Source organism: Carettochelys insculpta, chromosome 9, assembly GCF_033958435.1.
Source record: "Carettochelys insculpta isolate YL-2023 chromosome 9, ASM3395843v1, whole genome shotgun sequence".
In the NCBI taxonomy this organism is placed as follows: domain Eukaryota; kingdom Metazoa; phylum Chordata; order Testudines; family Carettochelyidae; genus Carettochelys; species Carettochelys insculpta.
In genome coordinates, this window is record NC_134145.1 from 61,276,861 (window position 1) to 61,299,578 (window position 22,718).

At 44.9% G+C, this 22,718-nt stretch overlaps 1 protein-coding gene across 5 annotated transcripts in view; it reads left to right on the forward strand.

Annotated features, from left to right (window-relative positions):
- The first annotated feature begins 21,273 nt into the window (after window positions 1-21,273).
- FAM20B (FAM20B glycosaminoglycan xylosylkinase) overlaps window positions 21,274-22,718 on the forward strand; it is a 28,265-nt gene continuing 26,820 nt past the window's right edge. For 2 of the 5 annotated variants that reach the window (XM_075002990.1, XM_075002995.1), the window contains exon 1: window positions 21,274-21,360. The gene's annotated coding sequence lies outside the window, so the exon portion shown is untranslated. Of the gene's footprint in view, window positions 21,385-22,026; window positions 22,253-22,718 lie in introns of those variants that run through there. The other 3 variants (XM_075002992.1, XM_075002991.1, XM_075002993.1) reach the window with 3 other exon arrangements.

The following is a 22,718-nucleotide window of genomic DNA, read 5'->3' on the forward strand; positions in this document are numbered from 1 at the left end:
GTAATTAATTCTCTTGCAAAGCCATAGCTGCCTGTTTGGGGCAAAGGAAACAGGGAAGCCTGGCTGGGGGTGGGAGTGGGGGTTTAAAAAGTGAAGTCACTCTTCCTTTCCCAGGAAAAGGCTGAGTCTGAGGTGATGGTGGTTGAGAACAGTTGCAGCCTCTCAGGGGAGTCTCTCCCCCTCTGCCAAACATTTCACGTAGCAGTGAAGAGCTGCTGTTGCTCAGCTGGGAGCGTTCCTGCAGTTGGGCTGGAATTTTGCGGGTTCAGTTCCCACACCAGGACTTGGAGTATCTGTGCTCTGCAATTAGACACCTGCGGTTGGACTGTGTCAGCTGACTTGGGCTCCAGGGCCTCAGGCTGCGGGGCCATAAAACTGCAGGGTAGATGTTCCAGCATGGGCTGGAGGCCAGGCCTAGGATCCCTTTGAGCTGTGGGGGTCCCCAGAGTACAGGCTTCAGCCTGAGTGTCTACAACCCATTTTTACAGTCCCCAAGCCCACACGGCCTAAGTCAGTCACACCAGCTAGCCATAGATGTTTCATCTCCACGTGGCGGTATTAGTATGTACAGTTGACAGAGCTTTGTTACCAGGAGCTGCTGTAATGTTACTGTCAGCCTGTGGAGAACTGTTAGCTCTTGTGTTTGAGTGATGCCTAATGCCATAGGGTCCTGTTCTTGGTTGGCCCTTGGATACTGCCTCATTAAACATGATTATTAACAATAATAGTAGCTATGGTGCTTTTTTAAATACTAAGTCACCTGGCCCCAGTCCTACTCGATTTTCCCTTTCTGTCCTGGCCCAGAGGGAAGAGCCCTAAACCAGGAGTTATAATACTTGGGTGCTGTTCTCCTAGCTCTGCCACTGACATGTTGTGTATCCTTGGGCAAGTTACTTTGACTGTGCCTCTATTTCCTCTCCCATGCTTTGGCTGTTTTATAAGTTTCAAATTCAGAAAACAAGAAGTTAGACTTTAGCTAGGATTTCCAAAATTGCTCAGCATTAGTACAATTCTTGTCTTACTGAAAAATCAGTGGGAGTTTTATTACTGATTTGAACAAGAGCAGAGTTAGCTCACTGTTGTATACACTTAAAAATCCCACCTTTTAGAATGATTGTTTAAGTAATCTCAAACAGATTAATGACACAGGCTGAACTTTTCAATAAACTCACCATAGTACACATAGGTTGACCCCACAGCAATAATAACCAGCTATGTAAATATGTCAGTAAGCTAATTACTATGGCTGTTTAAGTAAAAACAAAATGGAGGTGATATGAACAAAATCGTGTTAACATGTCATGTGACCTCAGGGCAGAGAGGAGGGGCTCTTCTCAGAGTGGGAAACAAGAACCGGCTCTGACCAGAATCTCCCACCTTTTCTGCTGGCCCCTGAGAATCACCTAGGGAGTTTCCCACCCTTGAAGCTTTATGTCTGGATGCTGCTTGAAAACAGTTGCTGTCTGTTTGAGTAGCAGTCTTTGTGCAGGTCACCAGCTTGGAGGAGGACATCCCATCCACCACCTACCCTCCTGTCTGTCATCTGCCTGCGGTCCTCTCCAGGGGTCCAGCTTCATCAATGTGGGACTCCCCAGTGTTCCTCTCTGCAAGCTGCCAATCAGCCCAAAGGTAGAAGTTCCTGAGCAATACCCCTCCAACCCTGCCAACTCCGATCCAAGAAGTGGTGAAGTAACCATAGTTTGGGAAATAGCTTATCAGTTTATTTTCACCTGTAAGTCCAGCTGGGAACTTTAAGGGGGTTTCCTGTTCAGATCCACTGATGAAGAGCTATTAGTCTGTGATGGGTTTTTTCCCATTTTTCCTTTTTGTTACCAAATGCCTTAATACAATTTACCTTGTTTTCCACCTTAATCTGAGTCTCATTTCTTTCCTTTTGGGGCCTAAATCCATGAGTGATAGATACTGAGGGAAGGGCTGGATTTGTTCTTCTGACTGGGGGTTACACACATTTTGTTGAAAAAGGCCCAGGAGTAACATACAAGTAGTAATTATCTGTGTAAGGCTGAGTAAGCTGTGCATGGTTAAGTGCATAGTGGCTTCCATGTTTACACACACAGCCTGCACCATTATAACATACTCCTTTGCTTTTTTAAATACTTTGGGATATAATTAAACAGGAAAATAAATTCTATTTATAAAGTTACTTAACAAAGAAAAGTATCGGAGGGGAAGTGGTACCTTAAAGATGCATCTGATGAAGTGGGTTTTTGCCTATGAAAGATTACATCCAAATAAATCTGATAGTCTATAAGGTGCCACAGGACTCTTTATATGAAAGAAAAACTGACTGCTATGCTGAAAAACCCTCAAAAATAGATTTTCAGAAAGGTTTCATTAGAAAGCAATATCCATTCCTGCTGCTTTCACACATCCAGGTGGTTTTCAGTAACTCTCTCAAGACCAAACACAGTAGTGAAGGAACTAGTTATTGCATTAATGGTGGCCTGGAGAAAGGCTTTCTCAGACCACCTGGGAATCGGAAGAAGCGCTTCTGAATTATTTTTGTTGTATTGCAATTGGTAGGTACATATATGTGTGTTGATAAATGTGTTAACTGCCTGCAGGCAGAATTGAACCAGGGACCTTGGGTCTTAGTGCAGGAGCCTCTATGGTTTGAGGTAAAAGTCAACTGGCGCTCAGCTAAGGCTGTTGAGAAGACTCATTCTTTCTTTGCAAGTGGTCTTTGTGCCAGTACGTGGGACAATGAACCACACCTAGGTGTGTGGGTTACACGTGTATCTTGCTGCAGCTAGAAGAGTAGCGCATGACTTTTTGTGCCGGCAGAGTCAGTATCAATAGTGTCTATGGGCTGAAAACTTGTGTCCTCAAGAGTCAACATGAACAGCAACATTCAGCGCCATCTCCGGTCTCTAGATGGGTGTAAGATGTAGGTCCAGGCACATCGCATTGCAACAGGCTACTCTTTGGGTGAAAAAAGCATGGATTGTTTGGCGAGGCCCACATCTGAGAGGAAAAAGCAGCAAGGAGAGCCAACCTGGCTGATCGTCCAACAAGAAAGCACAAGTGGTGACGGTCACATTTCTGAAATCTGTCCCATTTCTTCTAGTGGCTTTTCCGAGTCTACCAAGTGTGTGTATCCCATTTTCAGAAGTCTGTTTTAATCCCACTCAGTGGGTGCTCGCTTGGAGGAGGAGGCAAGAATATGGTGAAGGCTGCCGTCCTCTGAGTTAATCAGGCGAAAGGTTACAAAATATTTTTTGAGGAGAATTTGCCTGAACACACTGCCTGAGTCCAGCGTGAGAGGGAATAGCATGAACTAACACTGACACCCTGTGGAAAGTGACAGAGGTAGCCGTGTTAGTCTGTATTCTATCAAAACAAAAAAGCAGTCATGTAGCCCTTTAAAGACAAACAAAATAACATATTAGGCGATGAGCTTTCATAGGACAGACCCACTTCTTCAGATCAGAACCTTACCAGAACAGACTCAATATATAAAGCACAGAGGTCCAAAAATTGTTATCAAGGTTGGCAAATCAGAAGGACAGAGGTGGGGGGGGGGGAGTTAAGAGCTAGATAAAACATCGAAGTATGGGGGGGAAGGCCCTTACAATGGGTCAGGTAACTGCTGTCCCTGTTCAAACCATGTGTTAATGTGTTCAATATGAATATGAATGGGAGATTAGGGGGAGGTTCCACAAGTCATGCTGACAGCTTTGTTCTCTCAATTATGAGCGTTGGCTTGATATGACTGAGGGATTCATTCACATGCCTTTTTGAGGGTTGAGTTACTTACATTTTATTTAATTTTTTACATTCTGTAAAGAAATGGGTGAACACTTCAGTCTCCCTGGACACTCAGTGGCAGATTTAAGGGTGACAGTTCTGAAACAAAGAAATTTCAAAAATGAAATGGAGAGAGAAATCTCTGAGCTGCAATTCATTTGCAAATTTGACTCCATTAACTGAGGATTAAACAGACTGGGAGTGGCTCGCAGCTTACAAAAAGCTTACAAAACTTAGCATCTCTTCCATTAGACTCTCACAAAGGCTCACATTCCCCTGTCTGATCTACCTTTTCTCCTCTTTTGATAAGTACTATTGATACTGGGCCATTTCCACCTTGCTGGATAGACCTTGTCAGCTCTGGCCCTCCCTCTTACTGGGACCCCACTCTTTAAATACCCCTCTGAAACCATCTCCCAACTCATGCATCTGATGAAGCAGGTTTTTGCCCACAAAAGCTTATGCTCCAAAATATCTGTTAGCATATAAGGTGCCACAAAACTTCTGGTTGTTCTCTGTACTCCAATAAAAGTTATCAGCATATGCCAAAAAATCAGTACAAATACTGGCTACTAGAAATAACTAAAAGAAAAATTAGGAAAGGGAATCCAGTGTTCAGAAAAGGACCGTTCTTGATCAACACTTTTGAAGTATCAGAGGCGTAGCCACGTTAGTCTGTATCTTTGCAAACAAGAAGTCCTGTGGCACCTTATAGACTAACAGATACGGTGCCACAGGACTTCTTTTTGAAGTATGCCTTCCTGCCGTCTGTCACCTGGGTGTATCAAATCTTCACAAAGCTGTGTGGATGTACATTGTCCTTTATATCCCAATAATAGGCATGAATGACCCAAACCTGATATCTTTTGTTTGACTATTTGCACACGTCTGCTGTAATAACTGGAGATAATAGATCAGTTCTTGTTCACAGGCTTTGATTATGAGACCAGCAGATTGTGAGTTTTTTGGCTATTGAATGCTTTCTAGAGGTTAAGTGGATGATGTTAGCTGTGTTTGCACCTGTTGACCCAAAACTTCCCCCCCAACGAGCATAGGAATGCCTGAAATGGATGGGTTTAAGGCCAGAAATTGTTATGGGTTAATCAAAAATGTGCTCGGGCGAACGTTTGAGATATTTGAAGGAGAAAGCCGTCACAGCTGGAGGATAGTAGAATGAAGTTCTATTTTAGTGCTAGAGTAGAAACTTTTCTCATCAGCAGTGCATGATGGGACTAAGCATACATGTTCCTCAAAACCCTGTGAGACATCCTGATGGTGGTGGTTTAAAAGGAGAAGGGGCGGGGGGGGAAGGCAGCTGGGCTCAATGACTGTTCAGGTCTAAGTACAGTGGGAGTTTTTAAAAAATAAAAGGCTGTTTTAGTGGCACGGCTGCTATCTTTCAACTGCCTTGCCTCGTTAAGGTAGTCGGGATCGCTTCGTTCGGAGTACAGTAAATCCTCAAAATGTGCGATTTTTGAGTTGGGCTTAACTCGCATTAATGCGAGTCAACCGCAGCTCAAAATCCCACTCCCCCCGAACCTGCACGGCCCCGGCTCAGCCCTCCACCCAGTCTGGCTCTGGCTCCAGCTCACCATCCCTTAGCTGTGGCTCCAGCTCAACCCCCGCTGCCCCAGTTCAAAACCCCCCTGCCAGCTCACCACCTGGCCAGGGCTTCGGCTCAACCTCCCCACCCTGGTTCCAACCCACCGCCAGGCTTAACCCTCCAACTGTCCTCGCCAACCCCAAGACTGACCTTTCAAAAGGAGCCTCAGGTGCTTCTGCTGCTTCCCCGGCTGCAGAACGCGTGTTCCGCCGGAGGGAAAAAATTCCAGTTTCGCAAGGGGTGCGTGATAACTCAAACCTCACGTAAATTGAGGGTCTGCTGTATTGTGTTCACAAATAATTGGTCTTAGTTGGGGAGGGATCGCTCAATCGCTTCAGAATTGGCCTGCTAAACCCAGGGTTGTGAGCTCAATCCTTGAGGAGGCCATTTTGGGATTGCAGCAAATAGATGTTAGGGATGGTGCTTGGTCCTGCCAAGAGGACAGGGGACTGGACTAGATGGCCTCCCGAGGTCCTTTCCAGTTCTAGGAGGCGTGTATTTCCAATTATGTATATATAATTTTGTTTAGTTCCACACCATTGTGGGTTATAATAGAGATTTGGTCCCTTTCTTTAGCTTCTTTCTCTGCATCACTGTGGGAATTTGTTGGGATTTGGCCCCCATTAAGTTGTTCCTGTTCAGCAGGATGCTCAGATTGTCAGGATGAATCCATTGAGCTGTTTTTTTCCTTTCTCCTCAATGTAACCATTAGCAGACCGCTCTCCAGCTTTGCACATCGTGCATATCTGAATGGCTGATGATCATTTTTGATGCCTCAAAATGCCCAGCTAGGGGACTGTGGCTTCATGCATGGTTTAGTCTGTGCACTGTTTTCACCCTCTGGTCCAGAAATGAAGTAGAAGCTGACTGAAATTTAATTGGCTGAGGAAAACTTTTGGGACCGATTTTAAAGTGAATCTCTTTTTGAGGGCCTGAAGTGCTTTGATGTTGAGGGAGATGTCGGCCGACGGAGCTCTGAAGACCAGTGTCTTGCTTTCCCCAGAGCTCAACCCAGCTGATAAGAGGTTCCGTCAGCTGAGATTCTGTCTGGGACTCTTGTCTTTACAGCATTAGTGTTCAGCACCAGCCTTCTCCAATCTCCTTCCCCAAGGAAGATGGATTACCTCAGTGTCGGGTCTCTTGTCATTGCCAGCTCAATTGTGCTGCCATTGTCCTTGGAAATACCTAGTCCCTCTGTCATCTTTCTCCATTTGCCTGAGCCAGCAGTTTTCCCTGGTTATACTATCTCAGGCTTTGGTGCAGGCACTTCCACTGCGGGGGACATTAGCCTCATTGCAGCAGAGCTTGAGTCACTCTAAGGTGATTCCTCAGTGCTAAGAGAGGTTGAGCCTGCTTACCTACCTGGGCCTGTATGTGCAGTTACCACCTGGCGAAGATTTGACCAGCCTGTAGTGTTCCCTGTAAGCTGAGTGCTTGGGCAGCTGCCCAGGAGAGATAAAGGTGCTACCCAACTGATTAGCAGAGAGCCCACAGATGCCCACATCTGGAAATATATGTTTCTATTGCTGGTGCACACAACAACTTATTCTGCCCGTGGATGGAAAAAATTAGGAGGAACCCTGCCAGTCTGGCAGATATCTTATAGATTTGCCAATTTAATTGACCATTTTTAAATTAGTCTAATGATATGCATTATCACCACAATCCACTGTTATCTAATGTTAAGGTTTTTATGTCCCACTAAAGATATTGCATTGTTCCCACTTCTGCAACTTTAAGTGATAACAGATCAAAACCGTTGAAAATACTGCAGTTCTCTGCACACCCCCAAACTTTGTGACTGATCGGAGAGGACCTATTCACCTAACTGTTGAATTGCCAAACATGAGCTTTGCGTTAGATGTGTGCTCCACTATTTGTCTGTAATTCTACGATGTTGCCATTTAAAAATAAGAAATTGTTGGGAAATGGCAAAATCAAATTCAGGAAATAGACTTAATGGATTTTCTTTCAATAGAAATTTCCAATAGGTTCTCATTTAAGCATATAATTAAAATATAGATTGATGTAGTTGGAGGAAAAAAATAATCTCAGTGAAGACAGAGGGAAACAAAGCAGTTGGAGAAACACAACCAAGCTCGAAAACAATGTTCTCAATCTTATGTAAATGTGTGTTCTCTTTAGAACAGCAGTTCTCGGCCTATTTACCATTCTGGGCTGTGTGGGGGTGACAGCCTCGCCAAACCCCTGGGCAAGGTGAGGGGCCCTCCTCTGCACTCTGGAAGGGGTGGGACTTCTGGTAGAATGGGTGGGGCTGGAGCAGCCATCCCTCATTGCTGTCCAGACCATGGGGCATTTTCCTTCTCTCCCCAGTCCTCAGCAGTCTCTGCAGGGAGCCACTCAGTGCTCTGGCAGCAGTTTAAAGGGCCCAGGGGTCCAACTGCAGTAGCGGCTGTGAGCTCCAAGCCCTTTTGTATGACCAAACGCTGGGGCAGTTGTCCCCTTCCCTGCTTCCTTTGATAGGTCTGATTGTGGGACACATATGCAGTTCTCTATATTTTATGAGGGTCACATACATGCTGTAACCTGTATGCCTTTGGCCACAGCTGGGTGTTGACTGGGCTGCAGGTTGAGAATCACTAATAATATGGCTGTTGAAGTTGGGGGCAGTTTGAGGAGTTGCCTTGTGGTGAGGAGTTAGGGTTACGGTGGGCTTGCTGCCGTCTGTGTATTGGGGTGGGGCGTGAGTGTACTCCTCTTGATCCATTATGGGCTCTACCCTCATTGTTTGCAGCCCCTTGGAGAAGATCGAGCATGCCCCCACTTTATATCTTTGGAACAATGGCTCCTTGCCGCTACATGTCCATCTGGGCCTTACGTGCCCTAGGCAAAAGCTTGGGAGTTGTAAGAATGGACAAAATGTCTTCTGCAGCCAAACTCTCTTTCACCTGGTAATTGGCTACCTGACCTTCTGAGCCGAGACCACGCAGAAGTTTTCCATCCCCCTCCCCAGCCCCAAGTCTGAGCTTGACAGTCCGAATGGAAGCATACTGAGTGGGATGCTTCCCGGCGGAAACAACAGATTCTTCTTGAAAGTCAGAAAACTTAACTTAAATTCAGAAAGCTAGCACTTCAAGATGAGAATGTATTCTATAGTGGTCCCTAGGAAAAGTCGGGCTTCTTATCAGTCACCCGCGCCTGAGAGGCTGCAGGCTCCTTCTGCTAGATCCAGACTGGCACATCAGCTGAAGAAATCTGTGCACATTTTCACAGAATGTTACAAACCAAGCCAACCAACCTTCCTTCCTCCCTGCTCCTCCTCCTCCAATGGACTTTCCTGCCAAAGCCTGCAAAACTACTTCACAGCATTTAAAACAGCGCCACTATTCCAAATTCTAAGCCATAGATTGTTGGGGGGGTGGATTTTCTTAACATGTTCCACACACATTGTCTATGTCCTGTTTAGTCTGGAAACTTTTCAGTGCTATCCCACTGTTACTTGCATATTCACAGCTGGTTATGTCCCTTAGACACATGACTGCTGGAAATGCCCTGAGTGATGTAAGGCAATGTGTCCCTTTTACTTCAAAACTCAGAAAAGCATGTCTGGTGGCCCAGGTCTATGTGATGTGCTAGGGATTTTTTTTTCCACCCTGAATTGAGAGTCATTAAGAGCTAATATTTTTACTACTTTATCATTGCTACAGATTTTAGCAGCCTATTCTGGCTCTGATAGTGGACTGGTCTCAGAAAGAGTTGCCTGCTGATTGGCAGTTTAACACTGACAGAGGGAACCCAACCTAGGAGCTCTGGAGCTTAGTGTATGAGTCACTACCATTCCAGCTGAAAGAAAGCTCAAGGAGAATAGAAAAGAGACTAAGTGCCACTAATGGGACAATGAACCACACCCAGTAGGCGTGTGGGTTACAACAGCTCAGTGTGCTTCATGTTTAGGGGGTGTTTTTGATGAAAGAAATGGACACAAAGGACAAATTTCCCATTTCACTGTAGTGAATACAGAGGAGTCCATTTACATTCAGGGCCAGGATCATACATATGAAGGGAGGTCTGGGGACTGACTTCCTCTTGAACAGTGTGTCTTAAACTTTTTGACAGCATGGAACACCAAACTATTTTTAACATGAAACACCTCAAACTTTTCTTCAAATAAAAATTGCTGTTAGAACAAAAAACAAAACAAAACAAATAGAACAGCAACACCTACAGAAAAACCTAAATGATGTAATCTAATCAGATATCCTAGCAATGAAGAAGTAACAATGTATCTGGTTTTAATAACAGAAAATATATACATGTGCCTCACATTGTTGCCAGCTGCTACGACACCACGGCACACCCACAGGTTGTTCACGGACTAACTCAACGAACTAAAATAGTTTAAGAAATACTGCTCTAGAATGTTGGTGGTTTCTGAGTGAAGTTGAAACAATATTAATGCACAGACTGAGCCTGCTGTGGTGATAGGGTTTTTGGGGCAGTGAGGTGGGTTGGTTTTACCACCCCTCTCTCCACAACACAGTGTCTCTCTCTACCTGCTCTAACTGAAACCCTTCAGGAATGATGCATATTTGTCTCTCCCTACAGAGAGGAAAATTAATCTTGGATTTGATTGGGCTGCGTGCATGCAGAGGGCACAGGTAAAGAGGAATTTCTTGGTTTACTGTAAAGTCTTTGACTAGTGCTAGGCCCAGTTTCCAGTACTGCATAGGGGTCGGTGACCAAAATAGCAAGAAATGGCGTTTTTTTCAATTTGGTAAGAGACACAATAATTTAAGAACTGCAATGCATGTGAAGGAGACAGTCTTAATAGTGCCAAACCATACTTTTTAACCCCTGTTTTAAGAACAGCACACACACAATTATTTGTAATGCAATACATGTTTACTGCAGGGTGTTTGCAAACTTCTTAAATATTGTATTTCCTCATGCTTTAAAATGTGTGTTTGTACCGCTGTGTTACACTTACACTTACACTTACACTGTCTTGTACCCTGACTTACACTCCCAAACCTTCTCTTTCTCTCTGGAGGATGCTAGTGGGAGTTATCCAGCATTCTGAGATCACCTATTGTTTGCTATATAGATATGAGTTGTTCATTTTGGGGCTTTTAGACATTCAGTATTTATCAAAAATAAACGGGTTTTTTACTTCACGGTTATAGTGTCCGGAGCCACAGAAACATCCTTAGACACTTGCTTTAGCTCTTCTGCCCGATTCTGTGATTCCATCTGATCTTGAATAGTAACAGAGAAGTAGCTGTGTTAGTCTGTACTCCTGTAGCACTTTCAAGACTAACAAAATGATTTATTTGGTGATGAGCTTTCATGGGACAGCCCACTGCTTCAGATCAATTTCATTTCCAGTACAGACTGACACACAAGTAAAGAGGACCGAAAAGAAAAAAAAAATGCAATAAAAACTGACAAATCAAATAAGACAGAAGGAAGGGGGTGGGGGGGGATGTTAATTGTCCTGTCTGAGATAATTATGAGCATCAAAGGAAGGGAAGCAGTCTTAGCAATGCGTGAGGTAGTTGATGTTGATGGGTTGAGTAGGAATATGAGCTAAGCAGGATTTCATGTGGTCAGCATTAGGATGGTGATGTCCAAGTAATACCAATAAGTTGAAGAATGGTATTAGTGACTCAGGATGTGTCTGTATGAACAATTAGACGGTGGCGAGCTTGACTGTGAGCTTCTTGCCGTTTCATTGTCAGAGTTCAAGCAGCCGATTCCCATTAAATTAATTGATGTGTTTCGACATAATCCAGGAACTGTTAGTATGCATCAGGAGGGTACATGCAGACTGTGACACTTCAGCCAGCTAGAGTAGATTTGATGCCCCAGTTTCAGCAAACTAAGTGGAACTTCAATAGGTGTTCCTCTTCCTGAGGTGCAGGGCTTTCCATCTTTGGGGTGAGACAAAGTTTTGACTACAGATGGTCATTTAAAGATGACATATTTCATAACCGTGGAAGTGTATGTATTACTACGGCCTAATTCCGATATGGTTACTAACATTCTACCTACTTTACATTCCACTTGCGCTTTCAGCTGGCTGAAATCCAATTCTTAATTTCTTTTCCAAAGCTGTTGTGGCCAGTGGGCGGAGCTTCGGAGACCACCACTATTTGGTAATCCATTTTGACTCCTGCCTGCAACATTTCCATTATTACTACAGGTTGATCCACTCTAATCTGGAACACTCTCATCCAGCAACATCCGTAATCCAGCATGATTTCAGTTAGCCGGATGACCACTTATCATGGGCGTGTGTGGTCCTATAGAACTTGTTTCCAGCCACCAGTCCTGGCTCTTAGTGGTCTGTGCTGTTGTTTAGCCGTAATTTACCACTAAATGTCTTGTGAGAGCTCAGTAAGTAGTGGAAGTATAGGTAATGTGCTAGAAAATATTGACCTCCCATCATCTGCCACCAGCCAGGTCCCATGAATGCTGGATGAGAGGTTCAACCTGTACTAGGCACCCTATGTCCTGTATGTTTTGTACATTGTGCTTGGTGATGTGTTGTGTAGCTAAGATAGTGTCTCTGCTCCACTGAGTGTACCGGTTTATATGACACCCATCTGCCTTCAGTCTCTTTCTCAGCCTACATGAGATGCTAAACTTCTTTTGAATAAGCTCCTAAGTTATGCATCAGATTTAATCACCATATTTTCGCTTAAGAAAACCAACAATTATCTGGCCTAGCCACTGTCTTCCATTCTAAACTAGACCAGATTTGAAATCAGTGCAACAGTGGAAAACATGTAGAAAGTGCTTTTCAAACAAATGTGCAGGGTTCTTTCTCACGTTTCTGCTGCAAAACAAGAATACATTTAAAATGTGTTAATCACATTAATTCCATGGGTTTATTTTCGCTCTGGCAGAGCTGACCAACTGAAAAAAGCCTCCATTGACATTCTTTTAGACAGAGTTCTTATTTGTTCAGATCTGATGTGAAAGTCTTATTAATGTCTTATTTTCTCCCTCTCCCCCTGGCAGAGACTGTGATGCTGAAGGATGCAAGAGCTGGTTGTGTTTTATGGGAAACCAACCTAAACTAACATCGTGGGTTTCGCGAAAGCGTCACTGACTTCTCTGCTTTTCATTTCTCTATTTTTAATACCTTTTTGCCTTGATCATGAAGGTATGCAGCAAAGGGAGCGGAACTCGTTCCGTCCTGCCACGAGGAAGTTTAGTCTAGTCTGATCTATGATCAGCTGTCTGCTGCACCGCTGGGGGGATCAGGCTGGAATTTGACAGCTCCCAAAAGGGAAAAGACAGGAAGGTAGGGGGCTGTTGGAGTTCACTTTGGTGTTGTGGATTGGGTTGGAGAGGTTTTTCCTACCATGGTGCCAGCAAGGTAGGGTGTATGTGTGTTTAGGGGAGGAGATGAGCCTCCCAGGGACACACTTGTACAAATATGTAATGGGGAACACAGAAAACACAAGGCAGCATTATGTAATGTAAGCCGGAACGGCTGTGCTGTTTACTTAAAAGCACTCGACGGAGGGTGGAGAGGCAAGCTGTTTGCACTGTTTATTTATATAACATAAAACTACTTTGGCTTACGGTTAAGGGAACTCAAGAAAAGATGACCAGTTGAATGCGTCTGTAAAGGAAGGGGCAAATCCGCAAATGCTAAACAATGGAAACTACAACCTAAAGTGGTATAAATAATTCTCATGCCATCTTTCACGTCAGGTCTTGCTATTGCTCCTGCCATTAAACAAATAAATTCAGCTATATGCCCAGGAAACTCAACCTCAACTGACTGTGGATTTGGTATTCTTTTTTCCTATTTCTGAGCCTATTCCATGAATCCACTAAAACTAATGGTAATCTTTCCTTTGCCTTGACTAGGAGTTGCATTTTTAGTATCATACATTTGAGAAAGGTGCGTATAGTTTCTTGTGAAGTTTGAGGCTTCATTTTGGCATGACTAGCTCCTGCTTTAATGTATTGGGTAGATTTTTATGAACAGTTATGGGGCATTCATAGTCTACATTCTTACAGCAGCTTTGTCTCTACTAATATTTTTCAAAGTAGTAGTACATCAGATCACTTTTCTCAGTAAAAAGAACTGCCTACATATTCATATACAGGTTGAACCTCTCTAATCTAAAATTCTCTCATCTGGCAATATCCATAATCAGGCATAATTTTAGTTAGCTGGATAACCACTTAACCATGGGTGTGGCCAAGCTTCCCATGGTCCCATAAAATGTGTTTACAGCCACCAGTCTTGGCTCTGTGTCTGTGCTGTTGTTTAACTCTTATTTAGCCCTAAATGTCTTCTAAAAGCTCAGTAAGCAATGGAAGTGTTTGGTAATCTGCTAGACAATACTGACCTCCTGTGGTCCAGCAAATTTTCTCGTTTGGCACTGGTCAGGTCCTGAAAGTGCTGGACAAGAGAGGAACAACCTGTATCACACAGGTGAATGCCACAGAGAAATCTGAAAATTATATTTAGACATCCTTGAATTGTTAAACTCAGTCCTTGATTTTCCTGAATTGCATATGGTACTGTATGACAGGTCAAGCTTTTTATAACTCCACTGTGAATAAAAGCAATTTATTAAAGCTTTTATATACTGCTTTGCCAGAAAGCAGTGTGGCAAGTCCTATTTGGTTTACGGATGCTCTGGAGCAGTAGTGAGTGATTTGACAAGGCAGAATGAAAGGCTGGGTGCTCATCACAGAATAATTTTGTTTTCCATTGACTCTGCATGGTGTATGCGTGCTGAGCTTGATATCAGTTGTTCCTGTAAGCACTGTGATCTTTGTTGGCAGGACTGGAGCCTTAAGAGTGTGAAGCACTTTAAGATAGATTGATGAAAAGCACTATATAAAAAACTAAGTATCATTATTGTTTTAGTTAGCAGGTGGCCAACTGTTTTTGGATTCAATCCGTCAGCTCAACAAATGTCTTGAATCTGATAGAAAGTAGAGTCAATGAGGAACAATCCCCTCTCCATGCCTTGTCCCTTCCTGGGGCAGGGTTCAGTGGGAACAAAAATGGTATCCTGTTTGGCCCTTCAATTCCTTATGAACAATTGCAGCAGCTGAAACGAGCTCAGAGCTCATTCTGTACCTTTGAGACTTCCCTCATTGCATCTTGGTTTCCTCCCTGGCACTTTGTGGTGGCTGGTCATTGAAGCCCTGTGGTGAGTCAGTTAATTAAGAAACTTTTCTTTCAAAACAAAGAAATGAGAGAAGAAAAAGGAAAGGGTGCTTGTGTTCCTAGGCATTGTGCATAGACAGGTCTGCAGAGTGTGAATAGGCAACGTCAAAGGCTTGTTAGCAGAGGAGGCTTTTCAAGTGTTCTTTGTCGTCATCATCATCATCAACCATGAGCCTAGCACCTGTTGGTGTCTGATGCCTCTCTTGATATTTCCTTCCATCCTTCCCTGTCCAGTGTAGAGTAGCTTAGTTTCTGTAAACTAGCTCCACACCAATCTGCTATATCATCTACTCATTCTCTGTGGGGTCTGCCTCGCCTATTCAAACTGTCCATTATGCCAAATACCAGGGTCTTGATTTTTCATTTGTCATCTATTCTGCAAATATGCCCAAATAGCTGTAATTTCCATTGTATAACCTCGTGCAGTGGGTCTTGTTCGGCTGTTATCTTCCTATATACTTCCTCATCGGTGACCTTCTGCATCTATCCTATTCTCAGGATATTTCTGTAAAAATTCCTCTCAAATAGTAATATTCTTCTCTTAGAATCTTTTGTTTTCAAGTCTGGTACTGTGTAAGTCCCGCATGCACTCTGGAAATCTGCCTACAAAGGGGTGCTATGCCTGGTTTAACTGTTGACCAAGTCCAAGGTTTCATCCCATTCACTGAGTGAGCTGTCAAAGTTCTGGTGGTGGTGACTAGAGACAGAAGAACCATTTGCCTCTTTAGAAAGGAGGAGAGTGTTGTTGTGAGGCAAAGTTAAAGTTGCTTGCATTATTTAATTTATTCCATGCAGGTTCTTATAACACTCATCACCGTAGTGTCTGAGTGTCTTCCAGCTGTGCATAAAATGATGTAACTGACATCTGTCACGTGTGGTTCATTCTCTGGCACATCCTCTCCCCAAGCAGGAAAGTGTGCTCAGCAAAGTGTTTTGTTTCTTTTTGGTTGATGATTGTTGAAAACATTCCAGTTTAATCGGCCGTGTGTTTTAACAGGGCATATAGCTTGCTGTCAGCACTATCCAAATTGTTTGTATGCCCTTAGTTTGTCATTTCTATCTTTTCAGTGTTTGTGGGACTATTCATAGCAGTGTTTCATGGAACTGCCCTTTAGCAGGCTTAGCTGTAATGGAGTTTTTGACTTTGGAATTTTGGTTGTTTCTTGTAAACATTGGATGTATTGTATTGCCACGTTTATCCCACTGCTGCAAGTCAGAGGATCTGGGCAGCATCTGGCAAACAGCCTGTGTGTTGATTGAAGTTTTCTCCTCTGGGCATGCAGAGATTTTACTGGAGCTGATATAATTATTTTAACTCCTGAGAATCTTAATTCTTAGTTCCTTAGATGGTCCTTGGTCCCTGGGTCAATATCGATCCACATTCTCTCGTCAGCTCCACTTTCACCAGTCCTTCTCCAAGATTCTCTCTTAGCCCACTGCAATGGTTTGCAGGTTTAGAGCTGCACTTGCTTGGACCTTAATAGATCTGCAAGCTACCCAAGGTGACAGAACATCAGAACTCAGCTTCCATCTCTCTCTGATCTCCTTTCCATCCTCCACCCCGGCTCAGTGATCCTCTATAACCCACCTGAGCCATCCCCATTCCTGGCTGTTCTGGAATGCAGTTGATTTCCAAGCACGTAAAATGTGAAAGTGCTAATTGCCTGGTAATGTAAATTTAAATTGTGGGATTTTTAAATCTGTAATCATTAGGCAGCTGACAGAGACCCAGTCCATAACAATTAAGTGGTGGTGATTTTTCCCATCAGTAACAAGTGCCTCTACTTATTTGCATACAAATATTTATGACATTTATGACTTGCTGGCCTGAAATACATGGATCAGTAAATCATGAGTTACAAGGAATATAAGCAATGAAGGGTCGTAGCTTTATTAGCTACCAAGTTAATCCTTTACTCCTAAACTTAAAGTCCTCTAGAAAAATTGTAGCCCTCTTCTATTTCAAACATATCAGTTTGCAAATAAATTGGTTGCTGCAGATGTAAGTTACGAACAGGTTGTACATGGGGGCTTATAAAGAAAAATCTCTATGGGAAATCACAGTCAATGCTTCTAAAATAATAACGTTGTAAAGGTTCATAACCCCACACAAAGTGTCAGATAAATATCTGATGGGTAAGCCAACATGAGCAGAGCATGTCATTTCTGTGGAGAAGATGGGAAATTCTGCAAGTTCCCCGGGAGGATTCTTGTACAGGTTGAACCTCTTTAATCTGGCACCCTCGGGACCTGATCAGTGCTGGATGAGAGAATTTGCTGGACCACAGGAAATCAATATTGTCTAGCACATTGCCAACGCTTACATCGCTTACTGGGCTCTTGGAAGACATTTAGGAGTAAATTTCAGCTAAATAACAGCACAGAACACTGAGAGCCAGGACTGGTGGCTGGAAACAAACTTTATGGGACCACAGGAAACTTGGCCACACCCATAAGTGGTCATCCAGGTAACTAAAATCATGATGGATTATGGAAGTTGCTGGATGAGTGTGTTCTGGATTAAAAATTTTCTCATAAAATGGAAGGGTGTGGTGGGAGGGGGAATGGGACACTTCCACAGCATAATGACCACAAAGGTGGCCACAAGGGGCCAGATAGGAGGACCAGGATAGCTCTAACCCCTTTGAGCCAGCAGTGGGCGGGAGTGGAGAAAGGGACAGCTATCTACTGTATATTTCAGTGAGTTTGTGTCTGTGCCCCAGCTGGGAGCCATGAATCTCCCCCTCATCTGTGCCTGCTGCAGTGGCCATGGACAGGTGTTTCTCATCTGGCCCCAAGCTAATTTGGTGAGAGAGTACTGAGGTTGTCCCCTCTGTCTGGGTTGGCCTGCATACTCAACTCCTCACCCATAACCCCTTCCCAGAGCAAATGATTTAAATGAATAAAAAACAAAACTTGAGTTAAGAACCTGAGAAATGCCAAGTAAATCTTCACTTTGAAGATAATTTTGACTGTGGAACATCTATTACAAGCATGAAAAATGTCTATATCATTGCTTGCAGGCACAAGTGTATGTTAATCTAGTATGCCCCTAAACATTCAGGGTGCATTTCCTGGCTGATCATTAACTATGGAAAACACTGTTTTTCAGGGCTAGATCAATTTCTTCTAGGGCAGTGCATTTGGGTTTCACAGGAGCCCAAACACCTTTGAATATGTTTGTTTTTCATAGGATTTATTTATTTCATGAATCCATATGTAGGGCTGAAATAATAGTTCCACTAACTAGTAATTAGAATACCATGAAATCAGATAATCTTCTCAGAGGAACTATCCAAACTGCTATATACAGTGAGAGCTAAGCATTTTAAAAACCCTATTAAGAAAAATGAGATTCTGTTCCCATCCTCTTGTATTTTCATAGAACTTGTCTTATTCTGAAAGAGTTAGTTTCAACAGCTGGAATAATTAAACATTAAGTGTTCCATATTCTTAGAGTGAGATTAGGAGAACTGAGATTTAGTAATTCTGCATGTTGTGATGTTAAAAAGCTTGTTTTCCACCTCTGTCAGCAATGAGTTGGGAACAAAAGCATTAAATCAGGGCTGACAGATAAGGGAATGGGAAGAGTTAAATTTGGACAGACGCACAGCTGCTGTAGTGCTATGGGGAAGAATTTCTGCCTGAATACTGGTACTAAAATGAAAAAGAAACAACAAGCGGACCAGGAAAGTGAGGAGACCATCATGAAAACAGCTGTCAGGGCCATGCGTGTTGTTGGGAAAAGCACATCAGAAGTGGAAGGGGCACTGTTAGCAAATGAAGCAGGTGGAGTGGGAATGTTTCTCAACAAACTCGCTCTGTTTTGCAGGCTTTATTTTAAACTCTTAGAATAATTTGCAGCCTGGAGCATGAGGAGCATCAAGGAAACGTAACTTTACAAAACATGTATAAAAGTAGGCTGTTTTTCAAAAAGGAAAGAGGCTTTTTTTGGTCAGAGTTACTTTGATTCTAGTGTGTAACTTCAAAATGTTTCAAAATGTTCCTAGGAAAATAATACCTCCTCTCTTTCAGTCAAAATTGGTCGCCTCTGCTTGACTTGGGTTGCTAACTTCCTACCTGCACAAAACTGAACACCTTTATCCCAACCCTTACCCTCTAGTCTCCTTCCCTCTGTTGCTTGCTCTTCGCATCCTCCCTCCCTCCCTCATTTTCAGTGGGCTGGCTGAGGGGTTTAGGGTGCAGGGAGGCGTAAGTCGGGTGCAAGCTCTAGAGTGGGGCAAGAAATGAGGAGTTCAGGCTGTGAGAGGTGGCTCCAGGGCATGCAAGCTGCCCAGTCTACAGGTGCCATCCCTGCAGCTCCCATAGGCCACAATTATTAACCAATGGGAATTACAGAGCTGGCACTTAGGGAGGGGAGGGGATAGCATGTAGAAGCCCCTTGGCTGTTCCTACACAGAGGAGCTGGATGGGGCACATATTGCTGTTTCTGGGAGCCATGTGGAGGCATGTGGCAGGGCATGTACCTTAGCTCCATGGTTCTGCCAGTCAGACTTTTAACAGCCTGGTCAATGGTGCTGACCAGAGCCGCCAGGATCCCTTTTTCCACTAGGAATTCCAGTTGAAAGCCAGACAGCTGGCAACTCTTTCCCTGTGTAAGGCCTTTAAGATTTTGAAGGATATACACAGTCACTCAGTTTAGTCTCTTGTTTGCACGTTGTACAAGTTTATAAAGCATGTAAGTCTAAAACTGATAGAAATTATAGTTTTCCCATTCTGCAGTGGTGTTCACCAGAGACTCTCAAAGCTGAAAATGGAAGTGAACCAGAAACAGTGGTAAGAGAACTAAACTTACGATAACATTGTGTTTATTATGGCTCCAGTCTCTGCCTTTTCCCTGCAGTTTCCTCCTTAACGGTCAATATAATCATGGCTGGGGGAAGAGGAATACCCACCCGAGTCCTAGTCATCTAAATGGGATGTCTCCTGCACAGCTCTGGGTCTGGAGGGTTCAGGAGGAAGGAAAGGGGCTCATTTAACCTCTTCTGCTCTCAGTTAGCAGAGTCTCTTGGACAGCTTTCTGCAGCTGATCCGTAACCCCCCCCGCAACAATTTCGTGTGTAAAGGATGATTAATCTCCATGTTTATGGTGGAAACTGAGGCATGGAAAGGGTAAATGATTTACCTAAGGGCACATGATGGAGGAGTTAGGAATAGAGCCTAGCTTTCCTTGTTTCTGTCTGTTGTTCAGCTGTAGGATATGCTCTTTCCCTTATAACGTAGACCTCCTCAGCATCCGCCACACAAGAACATTTAAGGTTGGAAAGTCAAGCACTCAGCCTGTGCAGCTTTAATTCACTAACCTTGTGCATGCATTATGATAGTGTCTTTCACATGATCACAGGCTATTTTTTCCTGTGTTACCTTTGATTTACTCAGGGTACAGGACAGATGGTGATCACTAAGGGAAGCTATTAAATATTTTGCCTTCTCTTCATTTGTTCAATGGGTGGCTCCAGGCCTTATATACTACACACTATCCAAACCCTGCTGTGAAGACAGAGTTGTTCATTTGTATGGGCTTTTCTATGAGGCTCATAATGCTGACATTTCTTAACTTGTGATTGCCTTTGCATCCTTAATGATCTTTTAATATAGCCTTTTTGTGTGCAATTTTTTAGGTTTTTAGAAAAGCAAACTGGGGGGAAAAAAACTGAATTCCAGCATGTGGCATCATATGGACACTTACACGGGACATTAGTGGGACTGGATGCTTTTGACCAACTGCACAAATACCCATGACATGAGTTAACAGAGTAACCAATAACAGTAGTAGGTTGCCATCTTCATTCTCTGTGGAGACCAGCATGAGGAGGAGATGAGAAGGGTGGGACTCAGTTATTTGCTGACAGCAGAAAAATGTTTCATTATGCCAGTTCATTTTTAGCACTATTCCAGGTCTGAAGAAATAGGCCTGCCCTACTAAAGCTCATCACCTAATCATTTGCTTTTAGTCTTTAACGTGCTACATGACTGCTGTTTTGTTTAGCAGAAAAATGATGATGCTCAGCAATTGTGGGTTCCATTCCAGGCTTTGGAGGGGAGTGGCGCATAGTGGGTCCAAACTCTTCTGCCCATTTCTCCTGCCCCTTCCACTTCTTCCCTGTCCTAATGCAGTCTCTACCCCTCATCATCATCCCATTCTTCCTCCCCAGGCACTGTCTCTCCTTTCCCTGGCCTTCTCGTCTCAGTCTATCTCCTTGCTTGAGAATCCTTGCCTCCCAGTTTCTGCCTCTGTCCAACTCTTTCCCCAAGGAAGGGTTTTGCCCAGACAGCATTAAGCCTAATTTAAGGGGTTAGTCTGTGAGATACTCCTAGAGTCTACCTTGCTTTAACTGGGTGTCGCTAATCTTTCCCCGTTGCAGCCTCCCTTAATCTGGATTATTTTTCCAGCAGTCACTTCCAGGGCCAATAGGGGCGGGGCCTAGACAATTGAGGCCCCTCCCACTCGTACAGCAACTGCTGCCAGCTTCCAGCCCTCGAGCAGGGAAGAGTTAAGTAGGAGGGGCTTAGACTTGAGGGCGGAGGGAGCGAAACGGAGCACTCTCCTATTGGCTGGCATGGAAAAGGATGCGGGATTGGGTGGCGGCCAACAAGCGGCTCCAATTGGCTGTCGTAGTAAAGGAGCTTCCCTATTCGGTCCCCCGCGTGACGTGCGTCCCCATTGGCTGGCTGAAGTGGCTCTATTGGCTGCGGGGCGGGGGCGCGGCGCCGTCAGGCCGCCACCATGTTGGGGCGCTCGCGGGCGGGGCTGTTGGCACTGGCGGCGCCGGCCGGGGATGGCGCGTGGGCGCCGGCCGGGGTGAGTGCGGGGCGCTCGCGGCAGGTGAGCGGGGTCGGGCGCGCTCGCCCCGCCGCGCTCGCCCCGTTCGTCGGGGGAGGGCTCGAGAGCCGCGGCCCGTCGCTGCCTTCCGTGGCGGCGGGGCTGCCTGCGTGGCCCGGCGGGGACGGGCCCGGGCGCGCGGGGAGGGGCTGCCACGCCCCTTCCCGCGGCACAGGCCGCACCGCGGCCGCCCCCTTGGGCCCGTCGGGGAGCAGCGACCACGTGCGGGTCTTGTACCCCGGGAATCGCCGCTCGGCGGGGGCAGGGGGCCGGGGCGCCCCCTTTACCCAGGCGGGTGCGCTGGGCGATAGGGAGCGGGGCTGCTCTGAGGGGATTCGCCCCGCGCCAGAGCCGGGTTGGGCAGTAAATGGCACGGGGGACCCTGAGGGGGCTTTGCCGGGGCTGCCGTGGTAAGGACGGGGCGCCAGCGCCTTTCCCAAGCCGAGCCGGTCGTTCCCCCTCCTCTGACAGGTCCCCGCTCTCCCTTTGGCCGTGAACGGGATGGGGGTGATCTTCGTGCCGCCTCGGCCCCTTTCCTTTTCAGCGCTTTACAGCCCACAAAACTCGTTACCTGCGCTAGGAACTGGATCGCGTTTAGAGATGGGGGAAACTGAGGCGCAGAATGGCGGAATGACTTGGCCAGGGTCGCTCTGCTAGTCAGTAGCAGCCAAATATAAGACTCGGGAGTTCTTTGCTCTTACTCCTAGCCAAGGGGTTTTAATTGTTGGGACCGTCTCGTTGGCTGGAGGGTAGTGGGCAAAGGTCCGGGTCTGTCCCCCCCAGTGTTCACTGAGAAGGGATCATTTGAGTGCTGTGTTGTGTCAGAAATTTCTGGAGTACACGACTCAAACGCTGATGCGCTCCAGTGAAGGTTAGTGGTGTTATGCTGTGATTAAACATACTTGTCTAGCAGTACTGTGAAACATGCATAGTGAGGCTCCTCCAGCAACAGGAAAACTGTCTTAAGTGATCACTTTCCAGTACTTAAGGGCGTCTCTAAGCATTCAGTGCAGTTCAGTCTTTTCCAGTCTCCTAAGTGAACACTAAAGAGATGTTTCCCTATATCTCTTTCGGTAAATACAAATAATTTTCAGCTGTGTTACCTTACCTCTGCTCTGTAGGACCCACTTGCAAACCAAAGTTCAGGAGAGCTGACAAATTTGCATGTTGTCAGCAAATTTAATAATGAAGATCTGATCCCAGAATGTATATGTCTGATTCTGTAGAAGTGTTAACTTCAGCTTCTGTTGCTACCAGTGGAGATAGGGCAGGCTCATTGTCTGTCAGAACTTGGCCTGTTATTACTTAAGACTGCAGATGAATTTTCAGATCTCAGT